Source organism: Suncus etruscus, chromosome 2 (assembly GCF_024139225.1).
Source record: "Suncus etruscus isolate mSunEtr1 chromosome 2, mSunEtr1.pri.cur, whole genome shotgun sequence".
Lineage (NCBI taxonomy): Eukaryota > Metazoa > Chordata > Mammalia > Eulipotyphla > Soricidae > Suncus > Suncus etruscus.
In genome coordinates, this window is record NC_064849.1 from 119,373,729 (window position 1) to 119,396,566 (window position 22,838).

Genomic DNA, 22,838 nt, shown 5'->3' on the forward strand with positions numbered 1-22,838 from the left:
CTAGCAGACACGTATTTGGCAAACTGTTTAAGTAAAGATATAATATATATTCAGCTAGGGAGATGTTTCAAAGGACTGGAGTTTATGCTTTGCCTTTAGGACCTCCAAGTCCCCTTTTCATCTTGGTCTCCTGAGCATCAGTGTGGACTCCTAGGAAACAAGCAAAGATAATACTTTGTCTCTCTTTCAGCTATCAATTTGGACCATTAATTGTCATATTGATTGAGGAGCCTCTGGTATCTTAGAGTTCTTTAGGTGATAAAATAGCTGGTCTTTTTGTTTAATGATGGTGTCTATATTTATATTCTTTCTGGAAAGTATGAAAAGTTAAGATTTAGTAAAAGCCAAATCATATTTCATTTATGTCTCATCCAACCTAAAACCCAGCTTTCTCTTATTCTTATAAGTCTTCTGAAAGTAGAAATAGATGGGACAATCATGCACAGTTTGTTTTGTTATATCTAATAATTTATTGGTTAAATTTTGAGGAGCTATTGATACATGGCTCAAAGCAGGATAACTCTTTTTTTTTTTTAATGGTTTTTGGGCCACACCTGGTGACGCTCAGGGATTACTCCTGGCTATGTGCTCAGAAGTCGCTCCTGGCTTGGGGGACCATATGGGACGCTGGGGGATCGAACCTTGGTCCGTCCTAGGCTAGCACTGGCAGGCAGGCACCTTACCTCTAGCGCCACCACGCCGGCCCCAGAATAACTCTTTCAGAATTTATATATTCTATGAAACCATTTTAGATGCATTATTGAAATGAAAATTTATACAGTCCTTAATGGAATACTTTAAGAATTTTAGGAAGTTGTTAAATTGTCTTTTCTCTGCATTTAACCATAACATAAAATGTACGAAAACCTTAACCTTATATGTTAAGATGTCTAGCAAGTTTTATTTACTCTTTTGCTTTTTACTTCTATGCATGGTCTGTGTGTTGGGTTAAAGGGTTCCTCAAATGTTCATGGTAGCCCAAAACTTTTAGAATGTAATCTTACTTGGAAATAGGACCTTTGCTTATTATGGTGTCTTACTGGATTTAAATATGCCCTAAATACAATGGCTGAAGTCTTTCTAGAAGAGAAGACATAAAAAGAGTGATATACAGGGCCAGAGCTGTGGCGAAGCAGTAGGGCATTTGCTTTGCTTGTGACTGACCCAGGATGGAACTCGGTTTTGTCCCCCGGCGTCCCATATGGTCCCCAAGCCAGGAGTGATTTCTAAGCACATAGCCAGGAGTAACCCCTGAGCATCGCAGGGTGTGACCTAAAAACCAAAAAGAGGGGGGGAGATTTTATGAAAGTGGAGAAATTATGTAGTTATGATCTAAGGATCAATACAGAATATCATCATCTCTAAAGTAGGGAAGATGAGTTCTCCTAGGAATCTTTTTTTTTTTTCTTCCAGTTTTTGGGTCACACCCGGCGGTGCTCAGGGGTTACTCCTGGCTGTTTGCTCAGAAATAGCTCCTGGCAGGCATGGGGGACTATATGGGACACCGGGATTCGAACCAACCACCTTTGGTCCTGGATTGGCTGCTTGCAAGGCAAATGCCACTGTGCTATCTCTTCGGGCCCTCTCCTAAAAATCTTAAGAAGTACCATCTTCCTACTTATACCTTGATTTCAGATTTTTTGCCTTTAGACTGTGTGAGAATAAATTTCTACAGTTTTAGGTTGCCCAGTTTGGAATCTGGGGGAGGCAGGTGAGTATACTGGTGATGAACGTGGTGTTGAAGGTAGAGTCATGAGAAATCATCCTTAACAGTATTGTAAAACACAGAATCTCAAATTAAAAAAGAGAACACCAAGGCCATAGTGATAGGATATAGTGTTTATATTTGCCTTGCATGTATCTGACTAGTCTTAATCGCAAGCACCATATATGGTATACCCACACCCCACAGAAGTGATCCCTGAGCACAGAACCAAAGTTTATGCACTCTCAGGTGTACCCTCCAAAAATAAAAGCACCTAGACAAAATATGAAAAAAAAAATGTTCTAGATTGCTGAGACTAATTATGGTTCCTAGCTTTAGCTTTTGAAATAAGTCTCAAAGTGATTAATCATCAGATCTCGTAATCTGGGTCCAGGCAAGATATTTCTAAATTGGTCTTTTCCTTATGACAAAAAAAAAAAATGAGTTTTAGTCCATAGAATTTTGTAAGACTAGCCTTCCACAAAGGAATCTGCTTATTACCTTTTCTCATTCTTGTGGGTGTAAAGTTTGAGACTTTTGTTTGTTTACATGGGCCTATATTGCAGCTAATTTTCTTTCAGTGCTGCTTCTGCTTTATTGGATCTGATAGATTGTGTCTGTGCTTTTACTGTTCTTCAGTTAATTTTTATTTCTCTTTGATCTTTGATTTTTTTTTGTTTTTGTTGTTGACCCAAGAGTTATTCAGAATCATGTCGTGTAGTCTCTATGTGTTTGGGTTTTTTTCTCCTGTTTTTGTGGTTGATTTACATTTTAATACTAATAAGATGAAGTAATTATTTTAGCCTTTAAATACTTAGACCTATTTTGTGTCCCAACATATAATCTTTAATCAATCTATCCCTGAATTATAGTCTATAATTCTCAAGGAATAAGAATGTATGATATGTCCATTCTGTGAGTTATGTGTTGAGATCCTGAAATTATTGCAAATGTTTTAAATCTGCCTCTTGAAGACTGTTGATTCTTTTGTGTAGTTGTTATTCTTATGCTAGGTACACTTACTATTCATGGCTTTTTTAATGACTTGATCCTTCAATCAATATATCATTTCTGTCTTTTACTCATTACCTTTTTCAATTAAAACTCTTACTTTATCAGATATGAAAATAGCATTTTCTACTCTGCACTATTACCGTGGAACACATTGCTACAACTTTTCAATCTAAAATGATAATTCTCTTTTATCTGACAAAAGACTTTTGTATGCAAAATATCAGTAGGTTTTGCTTCTTCATCCATTCAGCCACTCTGTATCTCAATTCATTAGTTAATACCATTCACATTAATTGATGTACAGGTTTATTTATTAAAGTCCTTTTGTTTTTTTAGTCATTTGTACTTTTATTTTCTCCCCCTTTATTAAGTTTATTTTCTTCTTTTTTTTTCATGGTGTCTCCTAATGATTCTATTTTTTTGTTTTCTCTTCTTAATGTCTACATTTTAGATTGTTGTCTTGTGGTCATCATGGGGTTTGCTTCATACTTTCTGCATCTAAAAAATATATCTTTTGTGCTGGTATCAACTCATTATCATTCGACTATACTCTTTTCTTTCTCCTCATTCCTTTTTATCTTTTATTGTTGTCTCATGCCACTGTTATTTTGATTAATATATTACTATTAATTTCCTTACTAAAATTTAGTTGTGTTCTTTTATCTAGAAGAACTCCTTTTAATATTTTTAATTAGTTCTTGTCTGGTGGTGACACACCCTATTAGATTTTGTTTGTCTGGCTGTCTTTAATTTTCTGTTATATTTGGATGCTAAGGTATTCATGACTGGCAGTGTTCGTTTTCTGGTAGTATAAATAAGTCATTTCACTTTCTTCTAGCTTATAGATTTTCTGCTTAAGAACCCTGAAAGATTTAATTTCTCTTTGATCTTTGATTATTTTGTTTACTCTGAAAGTTCTTAGCAGAACAGTTCTTAGCAGAAAGAGTTCTTAGCAGAAGAAAGACTAGTCTTTTATTTGATACTTTTTTTTCACTAGCAATTTCCTTTGCCAAAGAAATATCTTTTTTTGAGGGGGAGTAGTTATTGCCTTGCAGTTATTTAATAGTATACTGATATATGTAATTTTGTATTAAAAAATTTAGTTCTCTTGGCTTCCTATACATTTATAATCAGTTCTTTGGTTTGTGAAGCTCTGAGTTATTATTTCTTTGAATGTGGTCTCTATTTCCTTTTCGGGCTTTTGCCATCTGCAGTTCTTACTATCATGATATTTATTCTTCTAATAGAGTCTTATTTTTGTATTTTTATTTTTCTCTCAATATAATTTCTCTTCTATGTTATACTTTATATATCAGATTGAAGTTCATTCATTGTATTCTTTCAACCAGTATCTCTGGAATTTTTTTTTAATACTTAACACACTCATTTATTTGTATACATGCTGTATTTCTAGTTGTACAATATGAATGCTTTTCTTTCATCATTTTCTTTTTACATATTTTTGTTATACAGAGTATCTTGCACTTTTTTAACCGATTTTAAGAAAATGCATCACATAGTTGACATAATACATTTTCTTCAGATAAGTGAGAAGAGTAAAGTTATTATTTTAAAAAAGAATAGGAAGAGAAAAGGAAAAGAAAGAGAAGAAAGATATTTTAAAAAAGAAAAAAAGATAACATAGAGGTAAGGCATTTGCCTTTCATGCAGAAGGTCATTGCAACTACTACTGATCAGCACTGTAGCAGCCCTCAATAAACTTATTACTAGAATGTATACAATGTGTCTCAATATAAAAGGAGTAACCAGGAAGATAACTTAGCCAGATTTGAAACCCAGTACCATGTGGCCTGTAAGGACCTCCAGCTCAGGTCCTGGAGGGCCCTTTATTAGGGTAAGGCCCTGGCAACTTAAGTACTAGAGCTCATAGTCTTTGGGGTCCACTCCGGTTACACACCACAGTGATGAGGGTTGAGCAAATGGTGCCAAGGACCATGTAGTATAAGGCCTGGGTTCTGCCCATCTGAGCTCTCTCCCCAAACCAATTATTTCTCCTTTAGTATTTCCACTTACTTTTCTGAAATGTTTATTTGTTTCTGAAGTCATCAGGGCTTTTAGATATAAATATGACTGCCCTACAGATCGCCAGACTCATCTGAATGTCCAGGATTTTGCCCAGTCCTTTCGTTCTCCAGCAAGACTGCTAGTTGGCTTTTTGTTTTTGTTTTACATTTTGTGTTCTGCTCCAAGCTCCCAATGCTGTAGCAACAAATTTCCTCTTTTCTCGCTGATGTTTCATACTGATGATAAATCACTTTGTCAGGTAGAATTATAACCTGGCACAGAGCCCATAATTTAAAAAAGAATCTCACTTTCATGGAAAATTTACCATCTTAAGTAAGGTTTCCTTCATAGATATTATGATTGGAAAGAGTATAAAAGGGTAAAAGGAATTTTTTGGTGCTACCTGGACTGTAAGTGGCATTGTGAAAGGCCTTTATTGTCACTGTGGTGAAAAGAAAGCTCTAGCTATTTGTCTGTGGTTTTATAGTTTTTTAATTTCATGGCAAATACAAAGACTAAAGTTCTTCCAAAGAAATTTATTAAATGTGAATGAAAAAAATCAAGCCACAGTTGTGTCTTTGAGAGCTAGATTGCTCTCAATCTAGCTGTTTTACTATTAACAAACACATTTAGTTCTTGTCACAAATGTCAGTGTCTTAGAATATGAACAAGTGTGTAGGATCTTTTTTGCTCTGATATATAATGGGGCTGTCAGTGCTAATGTGGATTTATTTCTGAGCTTGTAGGTTCTTGAGAATTTTATGAAAGATTTGCATACAAAACTCAGAGCCTAAAAAATTATGTATCATAAAGTTGAAGTAGATGGGTCCAGGCCCCTCCCCAATATCCAGGCTCTCCGGCCTGTGTATGCTGTCCTACGTCCTCATCCTCTCTGTTCACTTCTAGTGTATAATCAATGGCCTGCTCTTGTCGGTACACCATTCTCTATTCACTGTACATGTTCCTGTTCTGGAATCGGCAGCTGGAACTGAGTCAATTATTTTTTGGTAGGATTTGCTTCTCTGTAACCTGTCACTGGCCCTCTCTGGGACTGTACCGGAGAAACACTCTATGTCCTCATTTTATCTTTAGTCTCTTGCAGTGTACATGTAGGTGAGATCCCTGCTCTCCTGCCATCTCTCTGGATGTAGGTGAGGGTGCAGAGAAAGAGCATGGTCTCCCTGAGAGTGTCCTCTTATCTACTGCAATCTTCTACCCCAATTATCTTTCTTTGGAGGCTAGACTTCAAATCATCAATCAAATTGACTAAGTTCACTTGACACTCTACCCTTCCACTCCACTGTATCAGAACTGAGTTCTAAAATGTATTCCCTAAACCACAAAAAATACATACATATTTTTTAAAGCTTATGCTTTAAGTTACCTTGAGGAAGGGAGAAATAGTACATTGGTTAACGTGCTTCCCTTGCATGCAACTGACCTGAGTTCAATCCTCAGCATCCCATATTATCCCATGAGCACCACTAGGAATAATTCCTGAGTGCAGAGCCAGGAGTAACCCCTGAGCATAACCAGGTATGAGCCCACCCCCCCAAAAAAAATAAATGGAAAATAAAATTGTGTGTGGGTAGTTTCTAGTGAAGATATATGTTTTCTTGGGTTTTTTTTATTTTTTAAAAACTTTGATTGATTGATTGATTGAATGAATGATTGGTTGGTTGATTGGTTTTGGGCCAAACCTAGTGGTGCTCAGGGGTTACTCCTGGCTCTGCACTCAGAAATCACCACTGGCAGACTGGGGGACCATATGAGATGCTGGGAATCGAACCTGGTTTCTCCCTGGTTGGCCACATGCAAGGCAAATGCCTTACCGCTGTGCTTATTTTTTTTAATGAATAAAATATATAAATAGCTATATAATTTTTGCCAAATAATTCAGTTGTCAAGTTAGTGGGCTTAGTGCTTACTCAAACTGTTTGAAAATAAGATTCATTTAAATTTTAAAATATGTATGCTCTTAAGCCAGACAGACCACCTTAAGATACATAAAAGACAAGGACAAACTTTGTTTTTATATGAAGAGTAAACATTAGTGTTAAAAAAATTAAGGTTCTTGTTGGATAAGCAAATTTGCCTAAGGAAAGAAGTAATGGAAATATTTAATAATTTGCCTCGGAAGGTTAGTGCTGTCAGAACTCCCAGGCATCTCTCTTTAAGCCATTATACTTTGGCTAATTATCTTATTTATGAATCTCAGAACAATTGATCTCAATACTCACCTGAGTAAAACTCCTTACTGTGTTTTTAAAAATAATTATTTTATTGTTTTCAGAAAAGTGTCATTTTATATTCTTTTATGTGGTTATCCTTTTGCCTGTAATTGGAAAGTGCAAAATAAATCACTTTGACTGCAACGACACTATGGTGGTGACCAAAGTGAATTAAAATTAAGATGGGTTCAGGGAAGTAGCACAGGCTGGGCACCTCCCAAGCAGTATTTTCAATCCTTGTGCCCTATATAGCAGCCTACTTGGCTGAGAATCACTAGAAAGTGGCCCCAGGTTCCCTGAGCTTTACTTAGGAGTTCTTCCTGCAATGAATCAAGATAGGCTATGAGGCAGGGAGACCACTCCCAATCAAATTACTTTTATTTTTAATAAAAACTGTAACACAAAACAATCCATACCAATCTTATCTCTCTGGGAATCAAAGGTCTTCTCTTCCCTCCCCTCCTCTTTCCTTTTCCCTTTCTTTCCTTTCCCTTCCCTCCCTTCTCTCTCCTTTTCTTCCCCTTCCTCTTTCCTTCTCTTCCTTCTCCTCTCCTCCCATCTCCTCTGTTCCTCTTTCCTTAATTTCTCCTCCATTTCCCTTCTCTTCCTTTCCCCTATGCTCAGGGTTTCCTCTCAGCAATATTTAAGGATCATGAGGTAACAGGAATCAAATTGGTGTCATATGAGACATGTGAGACAAGAGCTTTAACCCCTTCACTGCCTCTCCAGCTCCAAAAGAAATGCATATTATTGTTTAAATTTTTATTTGTATTCAAATTTTGCATTCTTTCTTATATAAACATATAAACATACACATATATATGATTTTATTTTTGTCAGTTTTAAAGATCAGATATATCCCTATAGGTTCTAGCCTTTTTATATTGTTGTGTCCATATTTTTATGTAACCTCTTATTAATCAAATATGTCACAAAAAGACAGTAATTTTTATAACTCGGTTTTACTTAACACAAAGTTACCCTTATTAAGAAAGCTTTATTAGGAGCCAGGAGATAGTATAGTAGTTAGAACATGTTCCTTGCAAGCATGAGACCCAGGCTCAATTTCTGGCAACAAAGATACCCTGAGAATGCCACATAAAACTATTTCAATGCAACTCTCAAGGCCCCCCACCAAGCACAGGGTGACTTGGGTATGCCCAATCATACTCTCTAGGTCCGAGTACCACGATACCCTCAGGCCCTTACTCTGAACTGCCTATTTAGTTGTCTAGAATAACTGGTGGGGTCCCCAGACCTCTTGATCACGGTTGGGAGACCCCTAAATGTAAGTGCTTTTATTTTTTACCTCTTCCTTTAAAAATTGCTTTTAGCCTATGTAATTTTAGATCCTAATCAAACACTGAAAAGTTACTTAAGGAACTGGAGGGATAGCACAGTGGTAAGGTGTTTGCCTTGCACACGACCAACACAGGATGGATCCTGGTTCGAATCCCAGCATCCCATATGGTCCTCCATGATGACTATCAGGAGCAATTTCTGAGCACAGAGCCAGGAATAACCCCTGAGCGCCGCCAGGTGTGATCCAAAAACAAAAAAGAAGAAAAAGAAAAGAAAGAAAAGAAAAGTTACTTAAAGGATAAGATTTTATTTACCAGAGCACACTGTGATATTGGCAAAAAATACTCAATTTACTTTTAGAAAGAAAAGAAAGCAGTTTAACTCTTTGGATTGTGTATCAGTTGGCACCACAGGATACTAGACACTTTACAACATAAACATTGATGTTTTATATAGGACAAAATTTAAATCCTAGCTCTTCTACCATTTTTTTTGACCATGACCCATATTAATTTCTTTATCAAAAAATTGAGAATATAATTAGTTCCAAAGTGAAGATTATAAGCAATAGCTTAAGAAAAAGCATGTAATTATGACTTACTCACATGTAATGATGGAAAGTAGTACTCCCCCAAATTACATAGCATTATAAATCAATGATAATTCAATAAAATTAGTTATAAATCAGTAAAAACTGGGGGAGCACTAATACCCTGTCTTAATCTGTGTGTCCACTTGACCCCAAAATGTGACCTTATTGACCATAAAAATTGTTTTCTGGAATATTGCAGGTTCATGTTGGGGTCCTTTTGAATCAGTCCCCTCTTAGCAGTGCACCCAGCTGATTCTTTAAAGCAAGCTACTGAGCCCATCATTCTTCTGCTTTGTTAAACTGGCTAGTTGACTCCTTATTGCGTTATAATACACCTGCCTGGTGTATTTGGGCCTTCTGTGCTCTGATCCTATTGCTGTTCTAAACTCTTTGGCCCTGTTGGCATGATATGAGTGTTTGCCAAGTGAGAGGAAACCCAGAATCACATATTACTGGTATTTGGGGTTTTTTTTTGGGGGGGGGGATCATACCTGTTCCTGGTTATTCCTGGTTCTGTACTCAGGGATCGCTTGTGGTGGACTGGGTGGGGGGGCATATGAGGTATCAGGAATTGAATCCAGGTTGGCTGCATGCAAGGCAAACATTCTGCCTGCTGTACTCTTTCTCTGGCCCCAGGTTATTTTCTTTTGTTTCTAATTTTAGTTTTTGAGCCAATAGTCAATGAGATTAAGTTCAGTGCAGCAAGGGCTGGTCCAGTAGTAGTGGGTATTGAACTCAGGGGTATGAACATGCAAAAGATTTCTTCTGATCTCTGTGCTTTATTTTTTGCTTTAGTCTGTCCTTGTGTTAATGATAGTGACATAACCTGTCATGGTTTCATGGCACTGTTAGCATGAAATACTTTACTTTCTGTACCCCATTTGAGGAACTAACTGCATATTTTATTTTGTCCTCTATTGTCAGACCTACATGAGGTTCCAGTGCAATTTCTGGCCATGACCAGTCATAGCTCTAATGCTTTGTTCTAGTTTTTGGTATCTGTAAATGTCAAATGTATATAAGGTTGTTTTTTTAATCGAGATAAAATTCATGTCACATAAAATAAACTATTTCAAGTTTGCAATACAGTAGCATTGAGTTCCTTGTGCGCGATCAATCTTCTAGGCATACAACATTTATAAGGACATTTAAATAATCTAATGTAGAGCATCTTTGAATGAGTGAAAGCAGAATATACTATGTGATGCATAAATAGTTTCTTTTTTTTTTTTTTATTTTTTTTATTTTTTTTTTTTTTTTTGGTTTTTGGGCCACACCCGTTTGACGCTCAGGGGTTACTCCTGGCTATGTGCTCAGAAATTGCCCCTGGCTTGGGGGGACCATATGGGACGCCGGGGGATTGAACCGCGGTCCGTTCCTTGGTAGCGCTTACAAGGCAGACACCTTATCTCCAGCGACACCTTCCCGGCCCCTCATAAATAGTTTCTAATTCACTTGGAGAAAAAGGTACAGATGAACTGTTTAGAAATCACACTCCTCACTTTATTATGGTAAGCCTGGGGCCTTTTAAGTTCCTAGCACTTTTATTAAGGAAACCGCTCCTTAAATACCAAAAATCAAAGAATTGTCAAAGTTACAAAATGTGTACGTGTGTGTAACGATGGTGCTTAACACAATGGAATACTACCTGGCCTTAACAAAAGAAAAGTCATGCAAATTGCTGCTACATGGAGTGACCTGGAGAGGATCATGATGAGTGTAGTTAGAAGGAGAAAGACTGATACAGAATGTTCTCTCATATACAGGATATATAAAAACATAATACTGGAATAACAAATAGCCAATGACAATAGAAGCAAAGAACATGAGAACTGGTCTTTAGTATGAAACAAGCCCCACGAGGGGGTTGGAGAAAGTGATGGGGGAAGGAGTTGGGAGGATGGAGGGGACAGACAACATACCTATGGTGGAAGGAGGATGTGGTGCTGAAAGTGGTACAGTATTAAGTATGAAACCCTCTGAGCAACTAAACTGTTCTAAACTGTACTGTAAGCCATACTATAAATGTGTGTGTGTGTGTGTGTGTGTGCGCGCGCACACCTTGTAAAAGCAGACTGGTGGGAGTTGGAAATGGGGATGAGGTGGGTATTGGTGAAGGAATCGATGTTGAAACATTGTATGCCTGAAAACCCAATTATGAATAACCTTATCATTTCATGGTAACTATGCCAAAAATAAAATTTTAAAGATACATATTTGAATACTATGTACTTATTAGGGAAAGTGAAGGCATAGAATTTGCTTATACTTGGATGAATAGAGAGTATTATGTTGATCGAAAAGAATCGAGGGAGAGGGAGAAACAGAATGATCGCGCTCATTGTGGAATATAAAGAAAAGATAGTATGGTAATAAAAATGTCAACACTTGTCTTTTTCTCCCTTATAGTAGCTATCTTAATACATATGGGGGTAGTGTACTATACTTGATATATTTTTGTTATGATGTTACTATTTGGATAGTGATATGGGCCACACCAGATGGTGTTTCTGGCATGTGCTCAGTAGTGATCCCCAAAAGTGTTCAGGGGGACTATTTATAATGCTGGGATATAAACCAAGGTCTGCCACATACAAAAAAAGTACCTTAACCCATGTACAATCTCTCTAGCCATGTTGTTTCATAATTTACCTTCCCTTCTTGTCCCTTTGTTGTTACTTTTGTGATAACCAAGCATTACATACTTAGTTCTGTTTCATGCTGACATTCATGTTTTTGTGGTATCCTCTCACACTTGATGGCCGGTGCCCTGGAGATTGCACACTTGGTTGTGGTGTCAGAGATCCCAAGATGCAATGCCTCTAGTATCACTCTCAGTGTTGCTCAGCATGTGGGAAAGTGCTCTACATTGAGCTTGAGATCTCAGGCCTGCAAAGCACATGTTTTCCCACGGGACTGTCCCTGGGCCTGAGTACTATACTTTAAATCCAGCCCAAAGTCAAATAAAATTTAATGTATTATTCAATCATATTTAGAGACTAGGTGGAAGTTTCAAATTGAAACCTCTTTTCTCTTCCCCTTATGACAGACAGCACAAAAAGTCAGGAAAACTTGTTTTGGGAATTGACCAACACAAAACCAACTAAATCTCTCTGAAGTAGTATGAATAATTATAATTATCAAGTGTAATTATTCATGTATTTATTTTGAATATTGTAAAAAACATAACTATACTCAGACCAGAGGTGACTGGTGCAAGAATAGATTAGGATGTCAGTAAGCTCTTTGTGATCCATTTCTCTGCTATCTTTCCCCCTAGTTTTATATAAATAAAAGGTTAGAAAAAACTGATAATAATTAGAAGTAGTAACACTCACAAGAAAAATTAACTAGGTTCAGTATCAGAAAGGTAAAGAACAGAAGGTAAAGTCCACATCTTGCCTGCTGCCAGCCCCATTTCTAGCACCTTTTCACAGAGCTAGGAACAGCCCCTAAGCAATGCTAGATGCAGCCCCAAAACACAACACCCCTGCCCCCTGCAAAAAAAAAAAAGTGTTAATGTAAACTAGCTGGGCAGTTTATTTATTTATTTATTTGTGTTTTGAGCCACACCCAGAGGTGCTCAGGGTTTACTCCTGGCTCTGTGCTCAGGAATAACTCTTAACAGGCTTGGGGAACCCTCTGGTATGCTGGGAATCAAACCTGGGTTGGCTGCGTGCAAAGCAAAGGCCCTACCTGCTGTGCTATCACTCCGGCTCCAAGGTTGGGTCACTTCAAAGTAGTAAGTCAGTGCCACTAGGATGTGCTTATGTTAAAGTATACTATGTTTTATTTATAATTAACAGAAAAGCTAAAGAAAATGGGGTATCTGGAGGATGTTCCATTTATTAGGCAGGAGGAAAAGAAGCCTAACAAACAGCATAAACAACTCTCCAAGTTGTTTAAGATGGCTCTTTTATAGGTTATCAGATTGGAAATTGTTTTCTTTTCAAAGAAAATTAAAAAAAAATTATAATACTTTTATATAACTTATTTTTTCAATGTTGCAGAACAGAGTATGTGGCACAAAGCATATATTCAGTTGTCTAAAATTACTCTCACCATTTTGACTGTGTAAAATTGAATTTCTCTCAATTTTCTATTTTCTGTAGTGATTCTTCTAATCTCTATTGTCCACCTTTTCCTACTTAACTCCTACTTGACAGGCATCTCACAGAAAGTTTCGCACAGAAAATTTTGACTTCACAGTTCAGGGGTACTTGTTTATTCCTACATGCTATCATAGGTTACAACAATCTTCACTCTTACACTTATCTCTCTCTAGTCAATCTCTGCTCTTAACTGAGTGACCCCTGAAAGCACCAGTATATTTCAGATTAGTAGTAGCCAAAGAGACAAAGTTGTTGCAGGCTACTGTGCAGAGAACTATACCTAATATTAGTGTTGGTTTGCCTCTGGGAATGAGACCATTAGGTTGTTTGATATTAAGTCACAGTGGAAAAATATTGAGACTGTTGAACTGGACTGTTATTAACCTAATCCTTTCTCCCCATAAATTATGTTTGGCACATTTTTGTGTTTATATAAGTAGTATTATATAAATTATATAACATGTATTATATAAATAATGCTTAGATCTATGTATATTTTAATTATATAGTTTAATATTTTAAAATGAGTGGACACTAAGGGAAATAATTTAAATTTTGCTATGACATTTTAAGATTTATTTTTTGGTTTTTGGGCCACACCCGGTGACACACAAGGATTACTCCTGGCTATGCGCTCAGAAATCGCTCCTGGCTTGGGGGACCATGTGGGACACCGGGGATCGAATCACAGTCCACCCTAGGCTAGCGCAACAAGGCAGATGCCTTACCGCTTGTGCCACCAGACACATTAAGTTTTATATAGGAAGAATGGTGGAATTGTTGATACAATAATACTATTATAAAGTCATCATCTTCTTTCTTCCACATGAGACATAAAATTGAGAACTCCTGGAGCCAGAGCAGTGGTGCAAGCAGTAGGGCACCTTACACGTGCTACCCTAGGTTCAGTCCCCCGGCATCCCATGTGATCCCCTGAGCTAGGAGCAATTTCTGAGCACATAGTCAGGAGTAACCCCTGAGCCTCACCGAGTGTAGCCCAAAAAGCAAAAAAGGGGGGGGTCAAAATAAAAACAGGACCAGGGAGGTAGTCTAAAGGGGGGCTGGAGCACTTACTTTACATGCTGGAGCCTGCATTTGATCTCTTGACACTGCCTGATCTCCAGAGCACCTCCAGAGCAACTCTCAAGCACTTCTAGGTTAGCTCCCAAATGAAAATAAAGACATAAGCAATGCAATGAAAGGAAAAAGTAAAATCAGGGTGAAGGAAAGTTACAAGACATGACGCTTTAATATAAACTCTTAAGTTCACATATTTTCTAATGTAACTTTGATCCACATGACAGCCATGACATAAAAAGACTTACTCTGGTTATGTCTTTACAGTGACTGTGAGATGAATTATCTAAATAACTTTTTTAGAAGAATATGACTATTTTTGTGTCCCTCCCAAATTGGTTGCATTTTTTTTAATTACCTGGTTTTTTTTTTCAACCAATATAGAAAGTACAAAATTTGGGGCAGTAGAGATAATACAACAAGTAAGGCTCTGAGTTGCATGCAACTGACTGGAATTTGGTTCCAGGAACCACTAATAGTCCTCTAAACCCTGTTAAGAATGATTAATGAGCACAGAGTGAAGAGTAGGTCCCAAGTACAGCAGGGAAGAGGGGAGAAGGAAATAGAAAGAATAAAGAGAGATTTTCATAATGGCTAATTTGTGCTTTTATATTTCTAGCATTATAAGAGCTTGTAAATTTTTAGAAACCCTAAATAATACCTGGGTCACTGTTAATCTTTCTTGGTCCTGGTAAAATAAAAGTTTTTGTAGTTTCCATAGTACTGATATCTGATGTGACTATCAACACAGTTTTCCAGATAGACATTGTGAAATGTAATGAAAAATTGTCTTTAGCAACATCCCCTTATAAATTTGATACTTTCTATTTTCTGGAAGTCAGACTTACAATAGCACTGAAGTATGGTTCATTATGCTTCATCAGATTTTAAATGCCACCGTTTTGTCTGGGGGCTAATATACTATCATATAGCAATTGGTCTCTTTGTTGATTTGACTTTATCTAGGACTATAGAAACCCCTAGCTTACAACAAAATCCACTTTTTTCTTCCTGAATACACAGCACCTATTTGATTCCTTCAAAATAAGGTTGAAGGGCCAGAGTGATAGCACATCGGTAGGGCTTTTGTTTTCCTTGCACTCAGCTGACCTTGGATGGAACACGGTTCGATCCCTCAGTGTCCCATATGGTCTCCTAAGCCAGGAGCGATTTCTGAGTGCATAGCCAGGAGTAACCCCTGAATGTCACTGGGTGTGGCCCAAAAACAAACAAACAAACAAAAATCAGATTGATTTTTCTCCATTGTAAATGAAAGTGATCTGAATCACTTCCTGATTTGACCAGTGAAAATCTTCATCCATTCCATCCATATATAGGCACTTTTTCTCATTGAAAGAACTGGGAGTGATCAGGAAACTTTGGGAGTCATGTTGAAAATAACTAAAGTATGATTCTATAGAAAGAACCATAGCATATCACCCACCTAGGATTGTTCCATAGGAAGTACACTTGTTATTGTCTAAGCTTCCTAATTTTTATACTATTTGTTACAACAGCTTAGATTATGCTTACTAGCACAGTATTTTAGTCAGGATAACAGTAAAAATTGAGCTAGATCCAGGTGCTTAATATGTGTTTTTTGTTTTATTTATTTTTTTTTTTTTTACCTTTTTACTGTCTTCCTACAATTTGGCATCATTCAAAATAGGGTTCTGCCACAGAATGGGCCAGTAAGTGACTCCAGAAGTTTCCATCTATATGGTCTTTATAGCACAAGATCATAAATGTTAAAAACAAAAACAAAAACCTTTCCTGGAATCTCAAACAAAGATCTGAGAAAACATTAATTGGCTGAGCTTGATTACGTGCTCATTACTGAAGTAGTTTTATCACCAAGAAGATGTAATACTCTAGCTAAACATAGTTTAAATTTCCGCTTTTACCCAGAAGCATGATAGCCCACCCAAATCTGAACAGAGCAGAGTCTTAGAGGATGGGGCAGTGAGTGAATCGTTCACTAAGGAAAGAACAAGGAAACAAAGATGTTCACATAAATTTGAAATAAAATGAAAGAAGGCAAAGCATATTAATGCATTTTTTGTTGAAAGCTTGAATTGTTGGTGGAGGGGTGTAATAGTGGAGTTTTTTTAGATGTAATTTTTCCAAGTGGGTTTAATAATAAAATCTAGAAGAGCCCAAATTATGCATTTTCTTTCCAAAGGGGAAGGAAACATATGCCCTTTGGAATGTTCAGTCCCTCTGCTAGACAGTAGGTGGTGACATTGTCACATGATAGTCAGGTTGCTGGATTGCAAAACTAAGAAAGGATGTGAGGAGTAATGTAATGATTTGAAACTGGATGTTTAGAGAAAGAAAAAAAAAAGGCAGCACAAACCTGATTTTATTTGAATGATGTTAACACATCAGACATTTATAGCACAGGAGGGAACCATATTAGTTACAAAATCTTATTAAATTAACATATAGATAATTAGATATCAAAAAGTTAAGTCAGTGTTGTTACTCTTTCTTAGTCCTGGTAAGATAAAATAATACTTGTTTTTCTAGTTTTCTTAGTACTGGTATCTGATATGACTTTCAACACTTTTACAAGTAAACATTGTGAAATGTAATGAAAAAGTGCCTTGAACAACTTCCCCTAGTAGATTTAATACTTTTATTTTGTCCATACATTTTCTTTGAGCTTTAAAAAAAAATAAATTTTTATAAGAGTAAACAAAAAATAATGTTTTATATGTACTTAAGTGCTTTTCTAATTCCACTCATCTCCTTAATGAGTCAGATAATATGAATTAATAACTATGACTATAATTATTGACATATTGCTTAATTAGACTAAATTATATGATCTATAATCCTTAGACGCTGCTTGTAAGAAGTAGCAAAATGTTAAGTTTAATTATTCATTGCTTATAGATAGTTTGGGGATAATTTTGGGATTTGTTTGGTTCCTACTACCTCTGTGCTTGCTCCCACAGTGCTCAGGGGGCCCTAGGGCGCCATGTATTAAATCTGGACCTCCTCCATACAAAGCTATTGAACTTGAGCTGTCTCTCTGGCTTTTAGGAATAAATGCATTTTTAGATCAATATTTGATTATTTTGTAGGTAATTACCATGGTAAACATTACCAGTACAACCGTCAGAGGAAGCAGACCCATGTATTATTGCTAGAGATTCCATCATGAATAAATATAACTAAGTAGAACTTTGTTTCTTTGTGACTACAGAGTTTCTCTTTTTGAGCAATAACAGTCAATAAGGAATAAGCAGATGAAACCTCAATAAAATGGTCTTTATTCAAACCTTGACAGGCAAATTGGGACCACCATTCCCTTCATGCACCTTAAAATAGCCTTTTGGTGGAATTATTTATTAGCATGTCTTTCTACCAGTGAAAAGAGTAAAAATGAAATTTATATCACCAATCATATCAGTTGATAGTAAAATAATGAGTGGGATGCTATCACTGTGTTGCTCATGATGAAGTATTACTTCATGTCTTTCTTTTCTTTCTGTCTTTCCTTTCTTTACTCTGCTACTTTACTTTTCTTCCCTTCACTATATCCTTAGGTCTGGAGAATAGGGGAGAGTATTGAGAACATATAGTAGAGGACTGCTTCCTGCATGGCCTGGAAACTAAAGAGTTGCTTTTCCCCTTTTCTCTCCAGGCTTCTTTGTATTTTCCTTAGGACTCTTTGTAATAAAGCAAGAGGAGGATTTCTTACTGAACTTTTCTTGTCTAAGTTGGGAGCAGGTCTTAAATCTAGCTCCAGCCTAGGCTCATCATTATACAACTGAAAAACCCCTCATTGGGTAGGGGCCTTCAGGAAAAATCTACATTGTCTTACACCTGTTGTCTCAGAAGTTTGTGACAGATTGATTACTGTGAAAAATAGGTGAAGGAAAGAAACAAACTACTTGATGGTCCTTTTGCTATTCACAAAGTCTTGATTTTTATATAGGGTTCTGATATGTATTTATGAATGTATTTCATAATATCAAAAGTAAAATATGTTTGAAAAGGAATAAAATCTGATTTTTTTTCACAGTGCAAGCCCTAAGAAGAGGGGGGTAGGTTCTATGGAAGGGAAGGAAGCAAAGGTAAAATAATAGGAATCTGGACTCCTGGCCCAACCAGACAAGCATTTCACCACATAAAAATTGATCTTTGTTAAAGACCTTTGTTAAGAAAAGACCTTGAAAATTACTGACCTCTCAATCACTTACCAATTGAGCTCAATTTCCATACTCAGGAATTTCAGTCACAAATGCTAATTCAGTTTCTGTTAAGGTGATGAATATCATATTCATTAGAGTTATGCTGTTTATGCAGTCTGTCAGAAAAGATTTTATTAATAGGTTGTGCCTATTGATACTTAACAAAATTATTAGACTAATTCAAGTATCAGTAATTTATGAATTAATAAATATTTGCTTTTAGGTGCTTGGTCCATATCCAACAGTGCTTGGGGCCACTTTTGCCTTGGTGATTAGGGGCTACTCCAGAGATGCTTGGGCACCATATAATACTAATGATTAAACGTAGGTTCCCCCATGCAAAGCATGTGTTCCATTCGCTTGAGTCATATCTCGAGCCCTAAATAAATAGTTTAAATGTGTGGCCAGAGATATGGACTAATAGGCTGATCACATGCTTTGCCTGTAGAAGGCTCAGGTTTGATCTTCAGCACAGCATGGTCCCCCAGAAGCATCAGGAACAACCCTTGAGCACTACCCAGGTATGGGCAAAAGAATTTTTCTTAATTTTTTGTGTATTATGTTCATTAGTAGCTAACAGTGTAGTCTTTGGTTCTTTTCTAATCTTTCTTAAATCACTTAGAACTGCATGGTTTTAATGAAGCTATTTGGATCTAGAAATCCATCAAAAATCCAACTTTATCTTCAAACATTTCAAATCTGAAAATAAAGTTTGGGACTGGCCCAACTTCTGCAAATTGCATAATTTATAATTCCCTAAATTCTTGTAATATTTGCCAGTAATTTTTATTAATTCCTTCCAATTCTCTCTTTATCACTCTATTGACAGCCCCAAGTGTTCAACATAGACCCTCAAAGTGAATTCAAATGGCTGATTATGTTGATTTATAATACACAGTGTAGTTAAATTTAATAGGAGAAAATATTATTCTTCTTTTACATTAAGGGTATACCATATTGGACTTTGGTTACTTTAGAGACTATAAATTAAAGAATTTTTTCAGTAAGTCATAAATTTTCCCTTATTGTAAAATAGTCTTTAGTACTTGGAATTCCCAAATGGCATATCTTTTCTTTTTTTTTTTTTTTTTTTTTTTGGGTTTTTGGGCCACACCCAGCGGTGCTCAGGGGTTACTCCTGGCTGTCTGCTCAGAAATAGCTCCTGGCAGGCACGGGGGACCATATGGGACACCGGGATTCGAACCAACCACCTTTGGTCCTGGATCAGCTGCTTGCAAGGCAAATGCCACTGTGCTCTCTTTCCGGGCCCCAGCACATCCTTATTTAAGCCACAGTAGCAATATGTCATGATTCAGATGTAATATAGTAGAAACACCTAATATTAGGTTTGTTTTGCTTTGTTTTTTGTTTTTGAGTCACACCCAGCAGCATTCAGGGGTCACTACTGGCTCTACACTCAGAACGTGCTCCTGGGAAACTCAGGAGACTATATGGGATGCTGGGATTCGAACCATGGTCCTTCTGCAAGCAAGGCAAACATTTTACTTCCACGCTATCTTTCTAACCTCCTAATGTTAGTTTTGTACAGTAATTTTTTAAATGTTAAGTTCTCAATTATAAATATACACTATAATTCAGAGATAATGTAGCTTTATAAGGAATTATAAAATATATTAGATAAAGAACTAATTTATTATACATCAATCAAACCTGAAAAGGCTACTTCTATTTCAGTTTCTTGGAGTTAAATGGACTGGAATTATAAATTCATCCATCATTTTAAATTTTATCTTTGGGGGATATACCTGGCGACACTCAGAAGTTACTCCTGGTTCTGTGTTATAGAAATTACTCCAGGCAGGGGCCGGCGAGGTGGCACTAGAGGTAAGGTGTCTGCCTCACAAGTGCTAGCGTAGGACGGACCGCGGTTCGATCCCCTGGCGTCCCATATGGTCCCCCCAAGCGAGGGGTGATTTCTGAGCGCATAGCCAGGAGTAACCCCTGAGCATCAAACGGGTGTGGCCCAAAAACCAAAAAAAAAAAAAAAAAGAAAAAGAAATTACTCCAGGCAGGCTCAAGGGATCAAATGGGATGCCAGGGGTTGAACCTGGCTCTATCAAGTGCAAGGCAAATGCCCTACCTCTGCGCTATTGCGCCAACCCCTGAATCTTTCTTTTAAATAGTTATCTTCTTTTAGCTGAAGGAATGGGTAGAGGAAGTGCAAGACTAATTGTAGCTATACTTTTATAGAGAACAGGAAATTCCTTACAATTTGGAAAATAAGTTTTTTATGTAAGATAACATGCAGGTTTTTTTTTCTTTATTTTAAACACATAACTATTCAGTAATTTATTTGTATAGTTTAGAAAGTAAGGTGTTTATAATATATATTTATTTGTTTAGAAATGCAATCAGAAAACTTATCTTTTTACTGTAAATATTCCTAGATTTGTGCAGTAGTCTAGTCAAATATATTTCCTGGTTAAAGAACATATTTTAGAACTTTAAGTTTTGTTTACATATAATTTTTTATGAAACTAAACAGGTAACAGTAAATAAGATTCTGTTGTTGTCCTTGTGAGAAACACAGACACAAATTTGCTCATCCTTTTTCTTTAAATCATAGTAGCTTCGTTTGTACTTTCAGGCTTTAGTTTTACAAATGTGATTTATGACTTTTTTTAAAAAGTGATGCAGTCAAGTTTAAACTTAAGAATTGGTGTGCTGTAAACTTGCCATAAAACGTTTACACTAATACAGGAAATAGTTCCCTAGGAATTTTTCTGCTGTCTTTCTGGAGATAGTTTAAGACCTTTCTGTTTGGGCCCTGAACAACAAAGCCATATTATAAAAGCCAAACATTTGGACATAATTTGGATTTTCTGATATAGAAGAAGGTGAAATTCCTTACTGGAAACCGAGGGAAGCTAATAAGATTTTCGGGAACCCATTGAAGCAATTGGCACTCTTAAAAATTCTGAAAGCATATCTGTTTAATTGCTTTAAAAAATATATATATATATATATATATTAACTGCTGAGACCTGCTGAGATAGTGTTTCACACTCATATAAATATATGTGAAATATGTCAGTAATAGAATCATCACATTTCAAGCAGAAAAGCCTTAAGTTGATCACTATTGGAAGATAATAGCTTATGGTATTTAAGAACCAAATATTAGTTTATAATTGGTTATCTGCAACAATAACAATCAAACTTTGTAAATGCTGATGTTAAAACAAGAAATGCTTATATTGGATAATCAGGAAAAAATGCTTAGATTTAAATGCTGGCTTATTGTTTTAATTAGCTATGTATATTTGGAGAAGCTGCTGATTCTATGCCCTTTCTTTTCTTTAGTAAAAGATTGTTTTAAGGATAAGAAATAATATATGTTTGGCACCTAAGCATTGTCTGGCACAGAGCAGATCTTAGTAAACAGATATGTATCCAAGTAACTTAAGTGAGGTTAAGTTATGTAAAAATGATCTTTATTGGGCCAGAGTGGTAGTACAGCAGTAGGACATTTGCCTTGTATGCCGATGACCCAGGACAGACACGGGTTCAGTCCCCGGCACCCCACATGCTCCCCGGATATTGCCTGGAGCGATTTTTAAGCACAGAGCCAGGAGTAATCCCTGAGCACCACTGGGTGTGGCCCAATAAAAAAAAAGCTTTTTTAAAAAAAAATTTTTATCTTAGGGGCCAGAGCGATGGCACAGTGGTAGGGCGTTTGTCTTGCATGTGACTGACACAGGACAGATTTTAGTTGGATCCCTGGTGTCCCATATGGCCCCCCAAGCCAGGAGCAATTTCTTAGCGCACAACCAGGAGTAACACCCTGAACATCACTGGATGTGGCCCAAAATAAAAAAAAAATTTATCTTAATACTCTCTTAATTATTCTTTTTTATTGAGGTAACATTGTTCTCCAAGAGTATAAATGTTTATACATTGGGGTACAGTGTTATACTATGTCCACCACCAAATTATCCCTCCACATTCCTCTCCCAACCCTTCACTTGGTTAACCTCATTTCTGTCATTAGCCTCATATTGCTTTTACATTATCTATTCTCTTATTTTGTTGTTTTATATACCACATAAATGAGATCATCTGGTATTTATCATTTGCCTTACTAGCATAATAGCCCCAGGTTTCATTGATATTGGAGCAAAATACAAGATTTTACATTCTTTAATAGCTGAGTAGTATAACATTGTTTCTTTATATTTCTAATATTTCGGAATAATACAACTTAAAGTTAAAAGTCCTTAAGTCTAATACAGTATATACAGTGTAATTTTTTTAGCCTTCAATAGCTCTCACTCAAATGCATTAGCATTTCTAAACCTTCTTTTGGATGCAAACTTAATCTATTTTTAAACAGCACTAGGCAAAATCCTTTGATATTAACTCCTTACACTGTTCACTACACTACCACTAGGGTAAAATATCTTAACTATAGGGCCCTTCATACCCATTTCACCACCACTCCCCTAATACCTATTTTTTAATAGACATACATTTTTCTTTAGTATTTTCTAGGCTTTATTGCCGTGTGTGTGTGTGTGTGTGTGTGTGTGTGTGTATGTGTGTGTGTGTGTGTGTGTT

At 36.5% G+C, this 22,838-nt stretch overlaps 1 protein-coding gene and 1 long non-coding RNA gene across 5 annotated transcripts in view; one reads left to right on the forward strand and one right to left on the reverse strand.

Moving 5' to 3' along the window:
- Positions 1 to 22,838, reverse strand: part of LOC126001558 (uncharacterized) — a 998,123-nt gene that overhangs the window by 162,174 nt on the left and 813,111 nt on the right. The window contains exon 1 of one of the 4 annotated variants that reach the window (XR_007492877.1): positions 19,472 to 19,494. The exons of the other annotated variants lie outside the window; for them this stretch is intronic. This is a non-coding gene — a long non-coding RNA (uncharacterized LOC126001558). Of the gene's footprint in view, positions 1 to 19,471; positions 19,495 to 22,838 lie in introns of those variants that run through there. 4 annotated transcript variants of the gene reach the window in all.
- Positions 1 to 22,838, forward strand: part of NDUFAF2 (NADH:ubiquinone oxidoreductase complex assembly factor 2) — a 179,912-nt gene that overhangs the window by 82,073 nt on the left and 75,001 nt on the right. The window lies entirely within an intron of this gene.